The 25214-nt window shown below is 35.1% G+C and overlaps 1 protein-coding gene across 11 annotated transcripts in view; it reads right to left on the bottom strand.

The window, feature by feature from the left end:
- The window catches only part of IMMP2L (inner mitochondrial membrane peptidase subunit 2), a 406378-nt gene that overhangs the window by 141375 nt on the left and 239789 nt on the right, over nt 1-25214 (bottom strand). The window lies entirely within an intron of this gene.

Here is a 25214-nt window from a genome sequence, read left to right as displayed (position 1 = left end):
TTTATTTTCTGCTTGTACATAGAAAAGTCAGGGAAGGAACAAACTGTTTCTATTTTCTGTTGATGCTTGGGTTCTCACTGTTAAGGCTTCAAGTCTGCTAGACACACCACTGACAGAAATGTGTATTACTGTTTTCATGGCTAAAACCATCTCTGAGCTCATCTCTGGTCAAATGGTAACATGCTAAGATTACACTTCTTTAAAAAGCAAAGCTGAGCTAAGTCTGGACAAAAAGCTTGCCCACACGGCTGCATGACTAAAGGCATTTGAGGTTCACTTCCAGTTCCAATAGTTAAAAGGAAAAATGGGTTGAGAGCTATGGGTTTTTGGTTTTCTTTTAATATTATACCAAAAAAAAATTCAAAATATTTTAAAATTATTTTGGGGTTTTAGTATTTTTTCTTGTGTGTGCATGTCAATACATTTGAAATAAATTTCTCTTTCCAAGTAATGAAATCAAATTCAAGAAGACTAATTTTGAATTTCAAAATAAAAAATAGCTTCCCTTTACAGTTTACCAAGCCTGGAAAGCTTATTTCCAACAAGCAATGAGGAATACTAAATATGAATAAAGACCATATTTTCATTCCCTAGCCATCACTCAATTTTTTGTATCATTATGTAATTTACAGTAATGTTTTATTTAGCATTAATTTTACCTGAATTACTGTATATTCCAGTTCAGCCTTGAATTTCATGTTTCTTCTTAAGGTAGGAACACACAGTTTTATCATATTTTATATGTCAATCTTGGGAAGAATTAATCAAGTTTTAGATGCTCGTATCATTTAAAGATATGGAATATCCACAGCACTTTCTGCTGCTGGTCCTTGCAAGCAACACTTACTTCATTAAGCACTCATATGAGCATTGACCATGTCTTATTCTCAACCAAAGCCTATGTCTATGAAAAGACAACACACCTTTATTACAAGCTGTTATAAATTTAAAGTATTTTTTGAAGTTACTTTACTGCTAATTTATTTAATTTTTAATCCATTTAAACTCAGGTTGTAATATTTTCATGTAAAATTTAAGCAATGGAAATGATAATACATAATGATTGAATGAAAGCAAATATTATGTTTGCTTTTTCAAAATACTGTTCTAACACCTAACTTTCAAAGTAAGGTTCTCAGCAACCTCCCAGCAGGCACTTCCACTTGAATAGAATATATATATATTGGTAATGCAATTAGTGATCTCTCCTTTAATTTTCTTTCATTGTGCAAAAATTTCTACTGACCTTGAAAAAACATCTCTCTAAATTTGAGGTATGAGTAGTTGTTCTAAGAGTAGTTTCTTTTTTGCTAGCAATGATATATTTAAACCAAACACATAATTTCTCTGAAAAACTTCAAGGAATTCCTTTCAGATACTATTATAAAAGAGTAATATTTTTAATATTGGAAGCCAGAATATTTTTTAAATAAACTTCATAGTAACATTCTGATTGTAATTCATTAAAATAGCACAGGGCTGATAAAAGACAGATAAGCAGGCTCAAAGTGGCCAATAATACGGGCACTTTTAGACCAAGGATTTTCAAGAGCTGAGCAGAACAGTTTATTTTCAAGAGCCACTATGGAACCAGGTGGTAAGAGAGACTGGTTCTGAAGTGATGGATATTGATCCCTTCCTGATTGGTGTATAGCATAACACTGGGATTTCATTGATTATTGAAATCACAAAAACATACAGGCCATTTCTGTCCTCTATGTTCAACCCTGCAGAGAACAGTGTGGGATCACACTACTACATGTTTCCCAGGAAAAACAGGGAAAATGGTATAGCCAGCAGAAAAACCCACTTTGCAGCAAGAGATGTTCAGAAAGAAATTATGACAATTCCCTGAAAGCTCTTTACATATTTAGCAACTGAGTGTTTCAATATTACTCCTAAATGTTTCTCTTTGAACCATTTTATTATACTAAATTATTATAAACAAAAATATTTTTAATCTGCTTGTTTAATTTTTTCCCAGTTCATAACTTTCATCTAAATTCAATGTTCCTTTATGCAGATAGAGGATCCCATAACAAATGTAATATCTAATTATATCATAGGTTATGACACAATTTCTGTATTGTGACAAAGAATACGCAATACAACAATGAAGGAAAAAAAGTGTTCACACATTTTATTCTTGCTTTTGTTGTCATTCTTGTTATCAGTTTCTCTTGTATAGAATTACTGCATCCAATCCAGTACCAGGCTTAGTATCTGTGTTTAGTTTGGACCCACCAGTACAAGAAATGTATTCTAAACCGAATGGAAAAAGTGACAGCAAAATAATAGTAACAGAAGAGCACTGTAACAGCAGTGGCTAAGGAAATCAGGTTTATACAGATCAGGAATTAGGCAAAGGGTACAATTACTATGGTCATCTACCTAATTGCTGACTAGGAATTCAGAATTTTTGGAAACATACACAGCAGAGATTAGAAAACAGTGAGTTGCAGCAAGTGAAATTCCAGTGTTGCAGGTTGCCCTGAGAGGCTGAGAACTCAGAGCTCAATGGGACACAGCTCTGGGCAGTCTGACCCAAATTCAGTCTAACCTGCCTTGAGTAGTTGGTAAGATTGGATAGTCACTAGAGGTGCCTTAAGACAATTTAGGTCTTATTTCTTATAAAAGAATTTATCTTTTTCACTTCTATAGCCTTTAGTGTTATTCAAGTGCATGAAGAATCAGCATGTTAATGTCTTAAAATACAAAATCTTTTGTCACGGATGCAAGCTCTGATGCTAGAAGAGACCACAGTGACCACTTTATTTATCTGCTGTAGCCCACAGATTATTTCTTTCTGTGTTTTTCTTGCAGCACCTAATTCTATTATTAAGCATTTTTAAAGAATGTTATGATATCATGTCTCAACATTCTGAGTTGCAAGGAGACTAACACCCAGAGAAATTATTCCACAGTTTAATTATCCTTGCTATAAGGAAATTGCATCTGCATTCAAAATTGAATTTATCCTAGTTCAGTTTCAATTTCATGCCTTCTCCTCCAAGGCAAAAAACCCCTCAACATCTTATTTCTTCTTCATGAAGAAAGATTTGGGTACATCAGTTCTTAAATTTCTCTTGGATTCATTAGCTAGAATTGCCTAAACATCTTAGCACACACTTTTCCAATTCTGAGATCCCTTTTTTCAAACTCCTCCATCATTTTCTTTTTCTTCTTAGCACACATGGGAATCTAGTGTTATTCAGCTTGGATTATTACTGTGCTTAGTAATCAATTAAGTAGAGAAACATGGCCTTATTTGCTGGCTCAATCAAAAAATTTCTTTCCTGTTTAACATTCCATTTATTTTTGTATAGTCAGGCAAAAAGCTCATCCTTTTCATCCTAGGAGCTGGTGTTGAAAAGACACCAAAATTGACAATTAACTCTTCTTTGAGTAAATTGCTTGCTAAAACAATTAAAAATAAAGTTTAGACCACTACATGCACTTCATATTCCATAGAGCATGTTTGTGAACATCAACCATGTGTTTCACATCACGCAACTCTGTTTTTCCCTGCACTGCTTCCACCCTTGGCCAATGATTACAAAGGCAATTGACAAAACCAGCACCTCCCTTTGGATGACACAGCAATCTGCTGGAAATATTACTGTTCACAAATGTGCCTCCAACCACATCCATACCTTCACAGCTGAACAGTCTGCTTGTAATCTGATCAATGTCCCTCCATCAACTCCACAAAAGGCAAATTTCTTGATCAAAGCATGATGTGGCAGTAAAAAGAATGCTTAAAGAAATCAAATATCTATATTATAACCTGTATTAACATTTATGTTTTGATATAAATTTGATATTTATATTTATCTAGCTGTTTTGTAATTTTACTGATAAAACATACCAGGTTTGCTTGACAAAATCTATTCCTGAATTAACATCTTTTAGTGTATTTTAGCTTCTACTAATAGAATGAGAAAAAAAAAAGTTATCATTTTGCTCAGGTACTTTGCTTTCTGGCCTAAAACTGGTTTACCTTTAGAGGAAGTGAAATAGAATAGATTAGCAGCTTTTTCAAACAGAAATATTATGCAGCAATTATGCAATTTTGAGAATGTTAGCAGATAATGAGAGCATCAATATGAGCTCCTCAAATTTTCCTGGCTTTCCTTTGGCCTTATTTGAGGAAGCAGACCCAGTCTTAATAAATACTAGTTTAGTGAAACATTTTGAATATTCATCATTTTTCAATCATAATTTACAAAATAAGTACTTAAAGACAGCAGTTGCACCAACTGGTTAGGCATAAGTTCTAGTGATGCTTGATTTGCTCAGCATCTCCAGTGCAAAACATGTACAAAGATACAATTAAAAATATGAGGAAAAATGCTTCCAGGAACAACCTGCAATTCCTAACTCCATTCTACTTTTAACACTTCTTAATCAAACCTCTTAAAAAGCAAAATCATTCACTGCCAAAAAAACGTTTTTACTGAAAGTAGTGTTTTATAATAATTATAGATTCCAAGCATGCACTGGTGGAAAGGTAGTGTTTTATTTTTCTTGCATTTCAAACTATTTGTGTATAACCTACAGCAATTCTTACTTGAAATGTATTGGTGAATTCTGTGCAACCTCTAAACAAAAATAACAATCTGAATAGAATACCTGCATAAAGCATCAGAAAAGAAGTCATGCACTTTGGTCTACAGCCATAGCTAGAGCAACTAAACAATTCTCTCTAGCTCTGCACTTAGGAGTGTTCAAGAAACAAGTGGATGTGGCACCTGGTGCTATGGCCTAGTCAGTAAAGTGGTGTTCAGTCAAGGGCTGGACTCAATGACCTTGGAGGTCTTTTCCAATCTTAATGATTTTATGATTCTTGCATGCTCGTTGCTCCTTTCCCGTTCTAATGGGCTCCCATTCCTTTCCTTCTCTCTACATTCTGATTTTGTCCTGAGCTTTCAAGCAGATCAGGAAGTAACTCTAAAGTGAAACGGTAGCTTCTGTGTAAATAAACATCCACAATGTTATCTCCTGGTGCCAGACATTATTTAGCAGAGATCTCCTACACTAAAGATGGAGTTGGAGGGAAATTAATAAAGGTCTGCATAATTTCAAAACAACTGAGTTTTCCCTGGTATATCTACAGCATGCTGTAGAATTTCAACCTCACTGTATGATGAGACAGCAGCAGTATCAGATTTTCAGTGTTTTTCATAGGTCTTGGAGGGATATTGCAAATAATTTAATCTTCAGATAACTATGGAATCTCCCCAGTATTAACTAGATGTACGATTCCTGTATGACAAAATTAAGAAATCTTTTCTAGACTTTGGATCAGGCAATTAAAACTGTGTATCTGAAAAACTTCCAGAATTATATATAAGACAAAGTAAAAAAAAATAAAAATAAAATACATATCCATTAGAAATTACCATTTTTTAATTACATCTAGTTAGCTACAGTAAGACAAGAAAAACATAAAAAAAGGAGGACAACTGAAAACTCTAAACAAAATGTTTCACAGCAATAAAACTGTTTGGTACAGCAAGACAACATGACAAGAGACTCTGAAAAATCTTTTAAAATACTACAGTAACTTGGAAGTATAGATACTAATTTGAAGTAAAATCACATTTAATTGTTTCTCAGCCTTCCAATCTAACCACTTTCAGGTTAAATGACTCAGCTGCTTGTAATGCAGGCTGTGTAATCACAACAGTTATGTGCACTTGACCTTCTTCCTGTTAACAGAGAGACTCAATTAATTACTTGCTGTTTTAACCGGCCATTTCACCTTATCTTCACCTTTTTCAAAAGGGTTGAGAAACTCTAACTTAACCTTTGACTTTGGAAGCATACACAGAAATATTTATCTACCAGATAGGAAGTTAGCCTGATCTAGGAATGAGAATACCTGGGTTTCTATGCTTAAGTACAAAACAGTAATATATGCACTGTTTCATTAACCACCATGCTGTAGTGTAGGAGCCACACACATTTCATCTTTACCACAGCTGCCCAAACATTCTAATCTATAAATATTACTTACTAATAAAATATTACTTACTTCCATTGCAACAGACAACAGAGGGAAAGGCACAGAAAACTGCAAAATGTAATCAAATGCTTGAAAATAATTCTTCCTTGCCATATGGGATATCAGATAGAAATAACCTAATCTACACATTGCCTATTAAAATTATCAAAAAAATTACTGTATATGCTCTAATACGCACTTCTACACCTTCTTCCATTCTGGGATTAGACCTGTGTTCAGTGGCAACTCTTCCAAGCATACAAAATCAAGTAATCAGTTGCTCACCCTAAAACAGCAATTGTTTCTACACACTACACATTGTGCAGCAATTTTCAATCATTATTCCTTTCTGATGGAGTGCCAAAAAATTTCTCTAGTTTTCTGAACACCACCACAACTATTTAAACAAGTACTGGTTGTATTTTTAGGTGTTAAAAACATCAGTGACCTAGGAACCAAAACATTATTTCTTTTGAGATAATAAACATTATGATGTCTGGTTCTCATACTGTCTCTCCCGGAGAATAATTTTAGCATGTCCAACAGGATTAACAGTATATTTAGTTAAAAGAAATTATGACTCTATAGAAGTCATAGTTTTTATCTATTTTGAAATCACCTAAACTCCATCAGAACATTGCTTTTTAAATTTCACTAATGCTGCTTCAAGCACCTGTTGTGAAAATCTCTTTCTTGATAATTCTAAGTAGCTGGATATATTTTCTCAAATGTAATCTCAGCTACAGTCAAGAAACTAAGCCTTTCAGATGAGTTAAGTCTGTTATAGTCAGTGCACAGAATGTAACAATTAAAGTGGGATGAATCAGTCTTTGGAGGAGTATCTCTCTCCTCAATGACTACAAAAGAAGACAGACACCAGCTCAGTCTAGCCATCTTAACCATTAAATGATTAAAGATAAACAGCTTAAAAAATATTGTTTCATCTACCTTATAAGTATCTGTAGCAGATTTTGCTTTTCAAATAACACTGGAAAGCAAGTATTAACAGTGAGGTAAAGGAAAGACCAAAAATAATGTATACTTTTTATATAGTTGTAATATACCTTCTTAGTAAAAAATAGTTTAAGAGTAGAGAGATGTCAATTCATAGAAAACCAAACAAACCACCAATTTAAAGTTCCCTACCGAAGTCAGTAGAAGTCCTGATTTCAGAATTATTCCTCTTTTTTTTTCTTTTTTAAAGTAGTGCTGCATGAAATGCAAATACCTTTTTTCCATGTTTATGACAAACAAAATGAAAATCAATTATGTCAAAAATGTCAAGACAGAAGTTTAACTAAGAAAAAATTTTGTACCTCTATCTCACGGTCATTAATAAAAACCTGTCCATGAGATAGAATACTAAATATCTCCATGTTCTCACTAAGCACATTTATACATAAATTATTTTCAGACTGTGCAACATTACCTTCACTGGAACTTATGTACAGTTATATCATAAAATAACATTTCAGAAAAAGAGAGGGCTGCTAAGGAGAACTGATTTCTATAGCTGAAAATTTAGTGTATTTTGGTAATATAACACAGAAAAAAAGTGAGAAACAACATTAACAAAACACAACCACAGTTACAAAATATCATTTGCAGAAGTTACAAGACACACTTAAAAAAAGAACATTAACAAGATTAGTGCACACAGGTAAAACCTCTCAAAAAAAAAACCCACGGAAAACAACAACCTAAAGTCAGTTTTTCTGCTTCAAAGCTTCTGCTTTTATCTTAGATACAGAATTAACTGCAGGTGTCCATCCTGCAGATGACATCAAGCTGAATTAACCATAGATTGGCTGCTTTAACAGAAACCCTTGTAGTAATAGAATTGATGGCCTGCTTTTGAGGATTTAGGAAAAAGAAGCAATGGCAAGTTGAATAGGTAATATTTTCCCACATGATATTCCATCCCAAAATGTCATCTTCTGTGTCAGTAGGTCATTGAGAATTGTGCTCCATTTGGTACTAATTACATTATCCTCTACTCTAATTGCATTATCCTCTACTTATGTGCTGCCACAGAAAGAAGAAAGGACCCTGCACAATAAGGGTATTGTTTTAAGAGAATTTGATCACTTGAGCAGACATAAAGAACTTTGAGGAGTTTGTCAAGAATAAAACAGTGCACCATGTTGGTTTTGGCCATGAGATTTTTAGGATTCTGAGCTGTAAGACATTTCTTCTCTTGTATGATGGCAAATAAATTTATTTAAAATATTAAGAAAGGACGATTAAATAAATATTATCAACAGTGAACAGCATAAATTAGTAAAATATTTATATCTACAGGTGCTTCTTCCCCTTCCTACAAGTTCTTTACAGTGCTCCCCTTTGCCCTGAAGGGCAATCTGCTCTCTCTCTGCACCAACTGTGCACACAGCTCAGGGCTTGGTCTGCTCGCTTGCTTCCCAGCTCTTCCCACACTTCAGTCCCCTCTGGTTATTCCACCCAAAACGAATCCTTCAGTCTCAGGCAGCAGCAAACCCCATCTTGGCCCCATCCAGCCTGTCAAACCCAAACCTGTGTGACAGTTTCCCACAGAAAGTCCCTGGCACAGTTTTCTCTGAGGAAGTGATATGCTGCTCAGAATATTGCTAGATAAGGGAGAAACTGGCAGAAGAGACAAGGGAGGGGGAAAGATTAGACTAAGATTAGACTAAATTTTGCGGACACCTTTTTCACATTCTGAGAGGACTAAGTCCTCTTCACCCTCTATCCGTGGGACTAAAGTTCAAACAATTTATTTATAATTTTTTTATTTTCACCTTTTTAAACTGAATCCATCAAGAACAAGGTGAATTCCAGTTTTACTAAAATTTGAAATTTTTGTGCCAGTCTTAAATTTCTTTTCCGTTGATCCATTGTTTTTTTTTTAAATGAAAATTTCTTATTTCTGAAAGTTTTACAGAACAAAAAAAAAAAGAGAAAGTCCTCTCACAGAAAACGATCAGAAAGATAGCAAAGTAAAATGCAAGCCAGAAGGACTAACGACACAAGCTTGTATGAGAAATTAGTATGGAAGAATAATTCTTTACTTTTCAGTGACTGGAAGTATTAGCAGTATTAGCAGCATGAAAATTTGGGAGGAAAAATATGCAAGATATGGCCTGGGATTAACAAAACTTTTCAGAAATTCTACTGGATCTACTCCTGAATATTTTAAATATGTAGGTTACATATTATTCTGTATATTTCAGACAATCTTGATAAATTCTTAAATGTGCTAATTGTCTCTGTTGACAGAGAATATCATTTAGAAACACAAAAAGGTTAATTCAGCTAATTCAAACTTGGCATTGTTGCCTTTGCCATTCTAATTTTAAACATTTACATTTTCATTAAAGGTGTATAGCCACAAGTTTGAAACACAGATTTTCATGCATCTGGGGTTGAGAGAAGCTCTTTCACATCTTATTGTTAGAAAGCAAGAACAACAATACAAATTATTTGGGTTATGAAGATCCAAAAAGAGTAAAAATTGAGAAATCATCGTTCTTTTCAACACTGGTGACTACAGCACCACAAAAATAATTATTTAGAAGAGCCTAACCTTATAATTTTGATTCACCAAAGGTTAATCTAGTACAGATTCCTGATCAGTATTTGTTGCAGTCAAAAAGCAAAAGACATGTACTGGAATGTATTTAAGCTGTATGATGTTTTGAGACACTAGCTGTATACTTCTGGCTCAAAATCTAAAGATAGCTTTTGCATATGTGCTTCAAATGACGCATCACTACAGAAACGGTTACTAACACGGTTCCTTAAAATTCAAGCTGGCAATATGTTTAGAAAGTAGGATAATGATAAGGCTGTCAGAGCCATAATGTTAGAAGTATAACCTTACTACTTTGAAAGAAGCTGTGCAAGAGTATAAAAAAGCATCTATGAGATATTTTTAAAGGATTTACAGAACTCAGAAACAGTAAGATTAAGTTTCTTTTTAACTGAATTGCAGTACTGAGACTTACTACTTATGTAACTCCCTGTAAATTCAAAGCACTAAGTGACTGACATTTGTGATTTGTGGTGTTTGGTAAAAAGCTACCAGTATACTCATCTTTGCTATTCAAGTTTGCTGCGCAGACAGTATGAACTAAGTGTTACAAATGATTAATTGGAACATAATCAAATTGTTATTAAAAATAGTTGTCACATCTGAAACACTAGGTATTTCTCTGCTTTGTGATCAGTTCAAGTTGTAAAGATGAGTCGCCAGCAGCCAAACAACTAGTGACAGGCAAGGAGTGCTCAGCAAGCAAAGATGTTTATGGTACAAATCTGCCATATAAAACATAACGGGAATCCCTCTAATTCCTGCCTTTTTATCAGCTTGGAGGAGATAAAAAATGAAAGCTGTTCTTCCATTAGATGTTCACAAGCATGTCTGTGCTAGGATTAGGCAGTATTAACTCTTTGAATGTAGTGAGAAGCAAATGCCCCTGATCCCCACAAAGACAAGCCAATTCATTCTCAGGGGTGGAGGACTGCACCACTGGAACACTCACACAACTCTTTCCACAAAGGGCAACACTCACAGATGGGTCACTCCAGTCAATGCAATCACTGAAATAACAAATACTTGTTTAAACTTTCTTTATTATACTTTTGGTTCATAAAGAAGCCAAAGGTTCATGAGGAATTATACATAAAACAAACAGTTGAAATACCTCCCATTTCATTATCATTATCCCATACCCAATATCATTATATGTTGTCCTTAATTGAGAGAGGAATGTACATTACACAAAATTCTATACAGACCTCTTTAATCTGTTGATAATTAGACAACAGATTAACTGTGACTGCAATAAAGTCACTGCTGGATGAAAAAATATGGAGAATGATGGGGCTAATTTGTGCTCTTTTTCAGTTCCTATGCTTAAAAAGAAAATTCTGCATCATTTCAGGATTTTCATGTGGTATCTACAATGAAAAATACAGCATGAGTACCCGCCATGAATTTGAAGGCAAGATCTAAAGTAGATTTAAGGATAGGGATCTCAAAGAAAACTGACACACCCTGGGCCCAACTTCTGTAATGCAAGCAAGTTGTTAGTGGTTAAACTTCAGCTTTAATACATATGGCATCATTTTGGCTCAAATGGGTAACTTCATAGCTTATTCACCAGAGTTCATTCTTTCTTTGTTCAATATACTTTAGGGTCAATAAGGAAGGGAAATAACCTTGAGCCTGACTTCATACATGTGCAGGGTTAGTATGTGCATGCTAACAATGTACCCATCACATGAAGCTTCCTCTTCCTTCCTACAAAAGTGGCATATGTAAAAAAGTCTGTTTTCTGGTTGATGGCAGTTATCCTTATAATTGCTACTAGTCAGCACCAACTATAAGACAAAGTCACTCTAACTTCCAGTAAAAGAAAGATAAAGTTATTTTTTCCCTGTCAGGAGCTAAAGAGGAAAGCATGGGTAGCTGCCATGAAACAACTATGTTATAATGTACATGAGATTTCAGGTCATGAGATTTCACTCATGTAACTGGATATGGACTCCAATAACTTGTGATTGATTAAAACACAACTTGGTACCCTACTTTCATTTGAAGATTCTACTAAGTGGTCACTTCGATTGCATTTTTGTTCCTCTGGTTAATCACAATTACCCTCTGAGTGTTAATAATATATTCACATTTGAAGTTGTTCAACATCCTTTAAATTTTTTTTCAAGATTAATCTTAATGTACAGAATAGGGTCAGATAGAAAAACTTCCAGTGCCCATCTTGATGCACAACAAACAGTACAATTTTAGAAGAGTTTCTCTCTTGCAAGACACAGATGAGAAACATTTAAAACTATTTTACATCCTGAGAGTAGTTAGCCAGTTCAAAGAAAGATGCAAGATCTTCTTTTCTTTTAAAAACTTACTCTGCTTTCACCATTGCTACTTTATGAATAATTTAATGCTGCCTGTTTTAAAACAATTAAACAGGGGAAAATAAACCTTGCAGTCCCCTCACATTATTTTCCGTAGTCATTCATCTTCATTTCTTTAAACTTTGTCTCCGCTTCTGCTCCACTAGCTTATATTAACTGGTGTAAACTTTGGGTGAACCAGAAGAAATGGAGCCAAAGGAAAACCTCATTTAAAAAAAAAAAAAAAAAAAAAAAAAAAAAGCAAAACACAAATTGCAGTGTAACCTAAAAATGGTGTAGCTTCTGTTTGTGTTAGTGGGAGTGGGAAATTGAGGAATAAGTCACAGATTTCTCTCTTAGCTGTCATGTTTTGGTGCATTGAAATGGTTAATTAATGTTCTTGAATTAAGAACATAGACATCTAAGTAGAAAATGTTTTAAGATTTTAGATAGACTATTTAGGAAGCCTGACTAACAGCATATGACCCAAATAAACAATAAAGTATACAAACATAAAGAAAAAAAATGTTATTTGACTCATTTGAACAGTCACATGAAAGGAGATGCATAGAAACAGTTTTTAGACCCCTAACAGCTGACTTCTGGTCCATCCAGCAGACAGTTGGTTGAGTAAATAAATTTCTGCAACATTCTTGTTTGCCAGATCTCAGATCACATTGAGTCTTTTAAATACATTCTCAACTTTGGCTAGATGATCTGTAGTCCAATAGAGTTGTAACTATACTCAAAAAGGCAACAAAATATTTCAGATCTTATGAAAAGTCACAACCTACCTTCAAAAAAACTCTAAATATAAAGTAGAAAGTTTATGGATTACATTTAAAAGTACAGTGTTCTCTCAAGAACAATTTTATAAGCTACAGTAACAGCTCCTAGTCATATTCTGAACAAAAACGTATTTTTTCTTAAAAAAATAATGATAATAAAATGTTGGTTTTGGAGATAAAGTGAAAAGAGGGAAAAAAAACTTGTGTAAACTAGAATTTTTAACACTAAGTTCATTTGTGAATGAGCTGTATATTGCTTGCAGCAGTTCAATAAGACTGCATACATTCCAGAAAAATTTTAGACTGTAAGTATCTTAATGAGACAGATGCAGTCTTCTCCCCAACTGTTGAATAAAAATTTCATTGCTCATGTAGTGGAGCAGAAAATGGGTGAATGAAATTAGAAAAACCTTCTCCATTTGAATATAACATGCCCTTAAATGCATAATAAATTTTGGAATGAAAACTAGTCATATAATCACTAATGTGCACTGTGTATTTAATGGTTTTTATCATGTATGTAAATGCAGTGCTTTACTCAATTGATCAGTTTATAATCATGCAAAAAATTAGAAAGTACAAGCATAGTGCAAGTGAAATGTTATAAAATGAGCAGTGGTACTAGATGCCCAACTTAAGATGCCTGAGGGCCTTGTTATTTTCTTGGTTAAAAGCTCCTTTACTACTTACTTTTGAGTGGGTCAAAAAAATCACAAGGTATATAGAAAAAATTTGATTTTGTCAACTGGCATCTATCTGAAGGACCACTAATGATGAATTATATATAACTTGTAGGAGCTTATTCAGTCTTGCATTGGTGAATTGGCATGATCTCTGTACATTTAACATCAAAACAATGATGAGATAGTTATTAGACCTCCAATTAGCCAGAGATATGATCACCTTTTCCCTCAGGAAAAGGCAGAATCTCCTTCTAACACTCAGCAGACAAATATATTATTTTCTTATAGGATGTTGCTAGTCCTGATTCACAAATTTGACTCCCTGGCTTGACCTTATGGGATCTTCAGGTTCATGCCTGAAGACTTGTCTGGCAGGCTGGACACTCAGCTGCCCCAACCACATCTCTGGCCTTGTGCCACACTGCTTTTCATACAGTCTCAAGCTGGAAGGGTCAAGGACCATCTACTCCAAATCCCTGCTCTCTGTGTGTCTAAAACTGTTTCTATAGTTTTATAGTTCCATATAACTATATGGATCTAAAAATATCTGCATCTAAAATCAAGTTCTATGACTAAGAGTCCCACCTTATGCTCCATGAACTCTCTCAGGCTTGGTGCTATGACCACTTCCTTGGGAAGCCTTTTCCAGTGCCCAACCACCCTCTGGGTGTAGAACCTTTTCCTAACACTCACTTGAACTTCCCCTGATACATCTTCATTCCATTTCCTTGTGTCCCATCACAGGTCACCAGAGAGATCAGCACCAGCCCTTCTGCTGCCCATCTTGAGGAAGTTGTAGACAGCAATGAGGTCTCCCCTCAGCCTTCCCTGTTCCCTTCTCCAGGCTGAACAGTCCAGGTGACCTCAGCCATTCCTCATATGGCTTCCTCTCAAGGCTCTTCACCATCTTTGTAGCTTTCCTCTGGATGCTAATAGCTTTATATCTTCCTTATATTGTGGTGCCCCCAGCACTTGAGGTGAGGCTGCCCCAGTTCAGAGCAGAGCAGGACAATCCCCTCCCTTGCCCAGCTGGCCATGCTGTCCCTGATGCCCCCCAGGACAGGGCTGGCCCTCCTGGCTGCCAGGGCGCTGCTGGCTCATATCCAACTTACTGCCCACCAGGACCCACAGATCTATTTCTGTGTGCTTCTCTCCAGCTTCTTGTTTGTACAAATACGAGGATTACCCTGTCCCAGTCTGCAGTAGGTTACCACCTTGCTCCCTGGCTATCCAGATGTCTCTGTAAGGCCTCTCTACCTCAGAGAGAGTCCACAGCTCCTCCAGGCTGCAGCATTACACATTCCCATACAAGAAATTTATACATTTGTTTGAGGGGACAGAGCACGGCCTTACATACCCTTTTAAAAGTAGCAATTGTAACATAAAGTAAGTTCTGCAGGGGCTGCAGGCCTGTCCCCAAGGTCTGAGGCACTGCCCTGCCACCCAAGACACTGATCCCTGTGCCCCTTCTGTTCTTGCCTTTTCTGCTACTCCCTGAGGATTTGCAATTTCAGCTCTGTGCTGTCAGGCCACCCACTTAGCCAGAATGCCTTTGTCTTAATTCATATAGCTCTAAAGTGCTTCAAGGACCTGATTAGCAATGACAAAGTGGCTTCAACATAGCTGAAATAAATTTTTAATTACTTTAGTTAAACAAATGCAAATTCCCCAATGCAGATGAGTTTAAACCAGTTTAACAAAGATCTAGTTCATTTCCATGCATGTTCTTGATTCTTCTTTTTTGCCGTCCCTTGAGGATGGCAAAAAAATGAAGGCTTCCATGTGTTGAGTAAAATGATTGCTTCCGTAAGATCATTCCAAAAACTAGATGAGCAGCTCAGGGCAAGAAAGAAAATTGCTACTTTGAGCAGAAAAGAGGAAGTTTCACAGGTTTTGACATCTCTTCGGGGCAATGAGCAACCACATGCTAAAATCTAGACTGTCAGTGAGCAGAAGACTAAGCTTCACTAAACTGTGGGATGGAGTGGATGCATGATGAACAGAACTGAAGGACAAAAATAGTTTTATCTTGCATGGCTAGAGAATTACAACGGGTGGTTTATGAAGTCATCAAACTTCTGGGAGAATTTACAAGCTTAGGCTGGAAATCAGTAACTAACAGCACTCACAAAACTAGTAACTAAGATTTGGGGGGATGGGGGTGGGTTCATTTCAAGCAGTAGTGTTTTGTCTTTAATTAATGCTAAGAGCAGCAACTACTGTACAGTGATAGCAATTTTTTTAATTGCTAGAACTCAGTTTCTCATAATTTTCTGATTACACTGAGACAAACAGAGTCTTTAGTTAAATCTGTTTAAGCAATTCTGAGGTTTGGTTTCCTCTAGTTGGTGAGCAAAGATAAAGTGAACAACTTTACTAGAACCGAGAGGCTGTTATCTCCCAAGTGTAGTTTCCTATATGGCCATCACAGGGCATGATAATTATGGTAACAGCAGGGGAAGGGATGGGTCCTGAGAGCCTCCTGCACCAATGAGTTCATCATCATATGGGTAGTGCTTAACAACACTGCCTCAGATCACCAACCCACTCACTCCCTCAGCTACATTCCTGCTATTTTCAAGTACTCTGCTTCATTAGACCTTAAAAGGACTCTGATTGCAGACCACAGTTGGGAAGTGGTTATGCTCTTTTTCTCTCCTCTGTAATTAATACAAGTCTGTAGAATCTTACTCTCACATTTCCAAAGTAGTTCCACTTCAGTTTATTTTTTTCTAAGACAAGAGCAATTCACGTCTTCTCTAACTTGAGTTGACATTCAGGTTGGGTTCCATCTCCCCTTGTAAGTGGGAATGGGGATATTTTTACAGTATTTACTGTAACACTTAATGGCCAATGTGGCCACAGGTGATTTAGCAGATTACAGAAGGCAATGAGACACTTATAAATACATTTTCTCACTTTGAATTATACTTGCTGAAGTAAAATCCTGCAGGAACAAACAGTTTTGACAGATAACATATATATAATATCCTACTGCACAAACCTATTGTTTACACCATGGATTTTTTGAAAGTTGAAAAATCACGTAAAGATATTTACTGTTTTTAAGTTTTTGTAAAATACAGACTATTAAGCTACATTTAAATACTTAAAGAAAATAATCACCTAATTAAAAAAAATTATCATTGAAATTGAAATTTCAGAGATGTCTGCAATTAATCACATAGGAGCTCACTTGGAAAGTAGACAAAGTACACTTTTCACTATGTATTCAACTGTGCAAGTGCTAGTAACTCTGTCTCTCTTCCAGAAAAGGTACAATCATGTAAATAGGCCCACTGACATCTAGGCTGAGGAATGATCTCCATATTCAAGAATAAATGATATCCTGTCCTGCCAATTGTCTTTCTGGGAATTACCTATCTGATCCCCAAAGCAAGCATGAAGGCAGAGTACCAGCACACCAACCCATTCCTACTCTGGAGTGAGGAAAATATTGAATTCTGACAAATTCCTTAAAGTGAAAGGCAGAAGTGACATCTCAAAAGAAGTCATATTACCTCTCCTTGCTCACTGAGGCTTATTACAAGGCTTCTGACAATTTTTTTTTTGTTTCCATAGTTTCACGGCAGTAAAACTATTTATTTTTTTCCACATACTGGCAACTGCCTATATTTTTCCTCTTTGCAAAGATGTTATTTACTGAGACCCTCCATTCAACTTAGCTTTCTTCTAATTTTGAGGTACAGTGAGATTCTGTTAGGTAGAATGGGAAACAAAAGGACACACTAGAAATCAACAACCACCAAAAAGTTATTTTGTAATACTGAAAATATTCAAAACTGAAATTTCAACTTGAAAGTATTTTAACAGCATATAAAATCACCAGAATGCACAAATATAATTAGCAATAATACAAATAAAAATTAATATCTTCAGTTTTGTTAATTATAAGGGGATCAAGGAGAATGACAATGGGAATTTTGCCTCTATTCCTGAGCAATTAGCTGCTCTGAAAAAAAAACCAAGATAAACAGCATGAAATTGCAGAGACTACCTATTGTGAACTTTGGCTACTCATTCCAAATAAGCAGCTTTTTACTGTTAATGCTACATATCAAGGACAATTTGCTTGCTTCTACAAAAAAAAATATAAAACCAAGATGGTATTCTTTTCTAGGACAGAGCAAACCAATAAAAAATAAGTTACAGTACTTAGTTAAGCTCTCATGGAAATAAACATTGGAAAAACTTGCACTCATTAAGCCAAGACAAAAACCAAGCCTGTTGTTTGAAATCCTAATGACTATAACAAGAAAAACTGTAAATAGCTATTGAACAATAACCTATAGATCTTGTCTTCAAGTGCGGCTCAAGATCTGAAGTTTAACCAACCAACTCATGAATTTTAGATTATGGTACAGGGATTTTTTTTTTTTTCCCTATTATGTTTACCTTTGCAATCAGAAACTGAAAGGCAGTTTTCAAGACAAATTTTGAGGAAAAAAAATCATAGCAGTCCTGATGCAGACTTCATTGAAACGACACAGAGATACTTTTAAATGCAGTCTGTTCCAAAGAAGAGAGTTTTAGACCTCCTGGAGATCTACTTGAAAAATCCACAGACAAGAAAATGACACTTTATTAATTTTCAAAACATAATTGAAATACAGCAATATGTTGTAGCATTTGAAATCACAGACTTACATGTTAGTAATAAGTAGAGGAATTATTCCTTCACTATTACTGAAAGTGTGGTGTGGATCTTTTATTGTCATCCAACAACTTATCAAGTAAAACATCTTTAAGACAACCTGTTTTCACCAATGCATTTAAGAATAAATTTGAATAAAACAAATATGTTCTTTTTCTGCAAAATAACTTCTGTCATTGCACCTTAATTAGTTAATTGTATTTCTTAATGTCTTGGAAAGAATTTCATAGTATACAGTAGATTCATGAGGCAGCTCTAATAAGATCAGTCATGCATTTGTTTATATGAGAAGTTCACTCAAAAGCATCAAAATTCTAAGACAATATAAAGAGATTTAGGATTAAGGCATATATTCAAGCTTACCACTACTTTTTATATTTATTCAGATTACCAATTTCACAGTGAATGTAATGGTGTTGTTCTTGTATGTCACTTGCATACATTACCCAGAGTTAAACTAATTTGGCTTACATCCAGCTACATATCACATACTTAAAATTATCACTCTCTTGGTGAATATTCAACATATCAGAAAAGAAATAAAAAATAAAAGATAATTATAAGAACATTGTTGCTACTTGAGCTTTAACCTAACATTGGTGTTATCCAAGAATTGCTGCTTTTTTTCTATTCACAGATAATAATCTCTGCACTAATAGCAAATAATACAGAAATAAATCTTCTATGTAAACCAAACAACTACTGAACGATCACTTGCAGGCCATGCCCATGAAAAGCTGTAAGTGAATTTTTAAGATTAAATAAATGAAAATTCATTGAATCAATTTTTAAAACAATCAAAAAAGCTGAAAACACTGTGACTAGCAAAAAGAAACTGAGAACAAAGAAACAGTCTCTCATAAACTCTGAGGAAAACCAAAAAGGTTTTCAGTAAATACTTTGTCAGTCAAATGCTTAATATATATAACAGCGATTAAGGAAAACAACAATAAGCTCTGTTAGCCTACTCTGTATTTAATTCAAATACTTGAAATGTGTTAATGTGTGAATTTACTAAAAAGAACAAATATTAGTGACATTCAGACAGAGAAGTAAAGAAAATGTAACTTATTTGTGCTTTGGATACCCCTGAGATTGGATACATTGCAGAGGCTAGAATTTTGAATACAAGAATGTCAAATACAGTGTCTGTTTCAGATAAAATCACATGAAAGGGTCTGATGGAATATCATCACCACTACTGGTAAGACATTTGATTCCTGAAACATCTTAAATGCAAGCTGCTGCAGGTTCATCTCCTAAAAAACAAAACCCAGAAAAGGAGAATGCTATCAATTTTTTATATAATTTTTTCCATATTTAAGCTTCTTAAACAAAGGGTTCAGAAACAATTTTTATCCTGAAGATCTCTGGTTACTTTTATATGCAGTACTATTCTGGTGAAAGAAATGTAAGGACTGCTACAACTAAGAAACATCACTGTTTTCACAGTGTTTTCACCATTTCACCAACTTTAAAATATCATCTTTAGCAGACTAAAACTCTACACATATTCCTTTACTGTTTATAGCTAGAATTTGTGTGCTGTTCATTGTGTTGGTTTCTTTTATTTTTTTATTATTTTAATAATAGTACATATTTCTGAAGGATTGAGGAAAACATGTGGCTTCTTCAGTTTACTCCTCTAATTTCTGATAATGAATTTAATGTAAGTTCCTACTAATCACACAGGTGATTAGGGAATAAACACTTAAAGGTAACAAATAAAGAAAAATAATTCTAATTTTTTTACCACTGTGTGTAATATTTTTAGATGTATTCAAAGGTTTGTGTTTAATATAGTAAAAATAAGTGAAAAAACTGAAAGTGGTATCTATGCACAGAACCAACATCTTTATCAAAACAAGCCAGTGATGACTCAAGGATTACCTCCTACACAATTTAAATTAATTTTCTTGAGTAATTACATCTAAGTATTATTCTTCCCTTTCTCAGCATCTTGACGTCTCTTCCTTGTAAAAGAAGAGAGAAAGATTAAGTCCTAAGTACCAAAACACTAACATTTTAATCAGAAAAACCACACTTGTGATACTGTGATGTTCAAAGCAACAAATGAGTTGGCCTTTGATGATGCTTGTGGGTCCCTTCTGACTCAGGATACTTTAAGATGCCATGAAAAAATTAGGCTGTCATAAACATTTCTACCAAAAATCTACTTGGCTTGAGACTCAGCATTTACTGTTATTATAGGCTTGTAAAGGGAGTATTATTGTCTTTTCATCTAGTTTGCCTCATTTATTAATTTTCTTTCACTTCTGATTCTTTAGGAGTATTCACCATTACTACCATATTAGCTATTACAATGTCATTTATTACCTGAACTGATCATCACATTTAGTAAGTATATCAGTTCATAAGCAGCATTTACCTATTAAAATTCTGATACATATCATCTAATACTACATATTTCATATAATAGAACTGTCAAATTACTGGGCACTCAGAAGTGGAGATCATACAGTTTGCAAAGTGATTTTAGTAGTGCTATTTCAGATGTACCCTTCATAAGAAGAGTACAAATGTACTAAATATATGTATTTATAGCAATTTTCTGGTTTTAACATTTTCTAAGTAAAACTCTGACCGTCATTTAGAGATGACTACAGGTTTAAATATATTTTTTGTTAAATTCTCTGATGGTTAATCAAGGAAATGGAGTTGGCCACATTTAATTTGGGTTCAACCATTTCGGATTCATGAGCTACTGATTTGTCAGTTTATTTACACAGAAACTCCATTTTATTCCAGTGTCTAAAATCCCTTTGTCTAACTCTTCGTTCTGACTTCTTACATGAATGAAGAGGTATCTTTTGTGGATACAGATAACCAACTTTTCCATGTCATGCTCCAGGCTAGGAGATAATCTGAATGTCCCTTGGAATCTCTCTCAGAGCAGGGCTAGAAGTTAGATTACACTAATTTACAGCACAAAAGCCCCCACATTTGTGTATACAGTTTAATAGAAATCCCACATTCTAATGAAACACCTATTTTTCTGTTGATAAGAACTAAAAAATTCTGCTTGTCTTGATAACACAGGGAGAAAAATCTTCTGTCTTATTTTCCACTATACCCTGATTGCTACATACATCTTAGGATATGTATCTTTTTAAAGGATGAAAATTGAAAGGTGGCGGCATTCATAAATATTTTGACACACAAATATGTTAAGGATCTTTTCTTGTAGGATTTTGCAAAGGTAACATGAATGAATGAATTCATGAATACAAAAGACTAACACATAATACTGGCCAAAGGTAATAATGCAGTTATACAACCAGGAATACTGTAATTAAGTTTGCTTAAAATAAACATATATTTTATTTTCAATTTTGGAAAAATCAACAAACTTCTTAATCAATGTGCCCAACCAAGTTTGAAGTAATATATTCTATTTTTAGCAAAAAACCTATTCTCACGGCAAAAAATAAAGGTAGTGTACATGCAATTTTACATTTCATTGGGGCAGTACACAAAGCTGACATAAATTAAAATCAATCAATGCATAGTGCCAATTTTAAATATTGTTTTATACCCTACATTTTTATGTTAAAAAATGTATACAAATATGATGAAATGTCACTGTTTTCTGGAAACTTCAAAGTATCTACAAGTTTCTTGTTAAACAGAACACATAATCACTCAGCAGAAGCATGAACAACATGCCTTTACTGAGACTCACTTTATATTCTCCTCTCTAGTCCTTTATATTCTCCTTTCTACCCACTGACCCCCTATCTCCCTACAGTACACTCACTGTCCATGGCTTCCACCACTTTTCCACCATCACACTGTGATCCTTTCTCTTAATTCTCCTTCAGAACACATCTAGATCTCTCATTCTCCTTCAAGCTCCAGTAATACCTCCTGTAAACATGCCTTTCTGCACCCAACTTATTCCTGATACCATAATACCTCTGAATAACACCTCTGCTGCAGTTCTACCACCTGACAGCTATCCAGAGCATTTGCATATTTTATTTTTTCCAAATTCTTATCAGGTCTAAAGACACAGACCTTACAGTGAGATAGAACTTCTTTACTTGTCTTACCACAGTCAGAACAGATGGTGAGGAAGACATGTTAATTGAATCATCTTCCTAACCTCCCCACATATTTGTCATTTCCTTGCTGACCCACTGCAGCTCATCTCCAAATCCACCACTTTCCCAAAAACTGTCAACACACTTGATCTTCTCAAGAAGACCACCCTTGCTTCTCCAGTTTTGCTGCTGTGCCCTGTTATCTTGTTTTAACACACGAGCATAGCCCTTTGTCTATTACCTACTTCACCCTCAAGTGGGATAAAGTTTGGGTATTTTCTTCAAAACAACTTCTCCTTTTGAGATACTCTCTACTTCTGTTGTGTCTGGAAATTCACACTTTCAGAACTCCCAGCTGCACACTCAGCATCACATGTCCCATTTGCTGCTGCATCAGTTTCTCTGCCCTTAGCAAATGCAATCTTGTTTCACTCATACCCACTCAGAATGTTGCTCCAAAAATTATTGTCCTACTTTGTCACTTAGATCATGTCAATGCTGCCCCCTGCTATATTGCAGCAAGCAGACTACTGCTCTACATTTTATAGGTCCTCAAAATAGGTACAAGAACCATCAGGTTACCATGTATGTAGTGTTAGAGGGGTATGGCTGGACAGCAGGGGAAAATCTTCTGAGTTTTGTGATCTGGGTCGCTGCATGCTGACTCAGTTTGAACTCTCTCAAAGATTTTCCCTCCCCAAAAACAACTGGTATGCCAGGAAGAGAAACTTCTGCAATCCTGGATGGGGTTCTTCCTACAGCCACTCTCTCTAAAACACAGACCTCAGATGTGAACAATAAGAGATGAAAACTTTTAAGGGTACAGAGGGCACATGCGGGTCAGTTATGAAACCTTGGGGCTCAGCTGGGGCAAAAACAGGGGTTTAGGAGCTGAGAGGGAGAGGAGTTAGGGCTGCTGTTAGATACCAGTTTAAGGAGCCTGCACAAGGTGACAGTGAAATGCAAACTATTTGCAATAGACTGGGAGCATTACTCCAGCATCTGCACGTCATCAGAAAATTGTAAAAGGCTTTCACATTTTTAAAACGCAGGAAGTTACTGAGCTAATCAATTCTAAGATGAATCATGGGTTTCAATCCACGTGCAACGTCTAAGTGTTCTGGTTGCAGTTGACTCTGACAGGGTCCAAGTGGACATTTGAAGAAAAATAGCATTGTTCAGTCAAAATCAGACAAACTTCAAAAATATCTTAAGGAAAATCTGTTCTACAAACATACAGCACTCTCAGTGCAAACTGAAAATTATATTGTTTGTGTGCAATGCTGCAGGCATTGAAGAGATATTAAAAATAAGTTCTGGACTATATTTGTGTACTGTGTCACTGCTTTCAGGCAATAATTATATTTTTAAAAATATTATTTTACCTGTATAGAGAATTGAGAAATAAGTTCTTTATATCATCGTGCCCTTTATTAAGCCAACCTAGCCATAGGCTGACAAGCAATTTTCCTCTAATTGGTCAGTTATAGATTTAACAATATTGTCATAGCTCTAGCTTCTGTAGATGAGTATTCAAGACATTTTCCACAGATGTGAGCAGCAAAGAGAATAACTACATGTACCTTTTGAGGAAGGCTAGATCCAGTACAACATAAAATTATTCATATAAAAACAAGAGTCTATCACAACAGTTTCTTTCAATAGAGAAAAAAAGGTACTCGTGTGCCCTTAAGAAATTTTTCAATAGAAAAATTACTACTGTTAAAAGTCCACATTGTTAAAATAGATGTCCTTAAAAATATTATACAAGTTATTAAAATTGTTGGGTTTAAAAACTTGTCAGTAATCACCAGCTTGTTTGCAATTAAAGATGTACCAAGCTTATTTATTACAGTTTATAAACTACACGTTTGCAGTGTTGTCCTAAAAAGCACAGCAAAAAAAAATTAAAATTTTTCCTTTCACACCTACGCAAGATGAACATACATCCCAGAAGAACAAAAAAGCAGCAGAATAAAACGTGGCATAATTGTCTGTCAAGGTGACTACAAGTCATCACCATGCTGCAGCTGTGAAAGAGACCTGTGTAACCTATTTGCAGTAAAGAACAGAAAGTACCACTTTGCTACCTTATACACATCCAGCTGTCATGACAGGAAAGGTAATACATGACAAGGAAAGGCAACAGCGAGACTGAAGGTTACACTAATTTCACAAAAAACAACTAACGGAATTTGGTTTGTCTAATAAAGCAAAAACAGGAGACTTTATGACATTATATACACTAGGGGGCAGAAATAGAAGCAAAAAGTGAAAATAAGTGTTTATTGATTTAAGTACCATAAGGATAGAAAATGTTAGAAATTACAGAAAAGATACTTAGCCTGGGATTAGACAGATTTTCATTTTAAATTTTTCATTCATTTCCAAAGAAGAGGCCTCACATACAAGAAAAAAAACATAAACCACCTAACCTATTACAGAATTCTGTTACAGGATAGAACTTGAGAATTTTTTTAAGTATATGATGTTGATCCTGGACATAGCCAGAGACAAATTTTTGTGGAGCAAAGGATCTGTTTAACCTCCTTTTCCTACATGTGTGAAGAGCGAACTTCATACTATTGCCCTAGAAATGCCAGAACATTACTGATCAACACCCTTTGTGATAGTACCAAATTGTATTCACTCTCATCACTTCCTCGGAAATGCAGATAGTGTTATTTGATGAGCACAGCTTCAGCTTCTCTAAATGCTCTATTCAGACAGGAACTTAAGGAAGAATATCTGGTTATTTCATCAAATAGTAGTTCATCTGCTGGATTCTCAGATAAGAGAAAATCAGCTGAAATATTCTCCATTTTGAGAAGTGGAAGCAAGTTTGATACAGCTGGCATCTCATGTAGCAAACACACAAATAATGAACTAGATACAACTGTCACTCCTGAGTCACCACTGTACACTTCCCATGTATTTTTAGACACCGCTGATTTGCGATATGGTAACTTACATACTGCAAGTCACAGAGATAGCTGTAGTATCTTCCTGTAATCTAATCACATTGGCAAACTGCAAAACCTTTACCAACATTGATGAGCAGTTATACTTGTCTGCCAAGTGAAATCAATCTCTGCTGAGAATGAGCAC

This window comes from Cyanistes caeruleus, chromosome 4, assembly GCF_971803275.1.
Source record: "Cyanistes caeruleus chromosome 4, bCyaCae1.hap1.1, whole genome shotgun sequence".
Classification (NCBI taxonomy): Eukaryota; Metazoa; Chordata; class Aves; order Passeriformes; family Paridae; genus Cyanistes; species Cyanistes caeruleus.
Note: the sequence above shows the minus strand (reverse complement) of the source record. Positions and strands in the feature narration are given on the sequence as shown.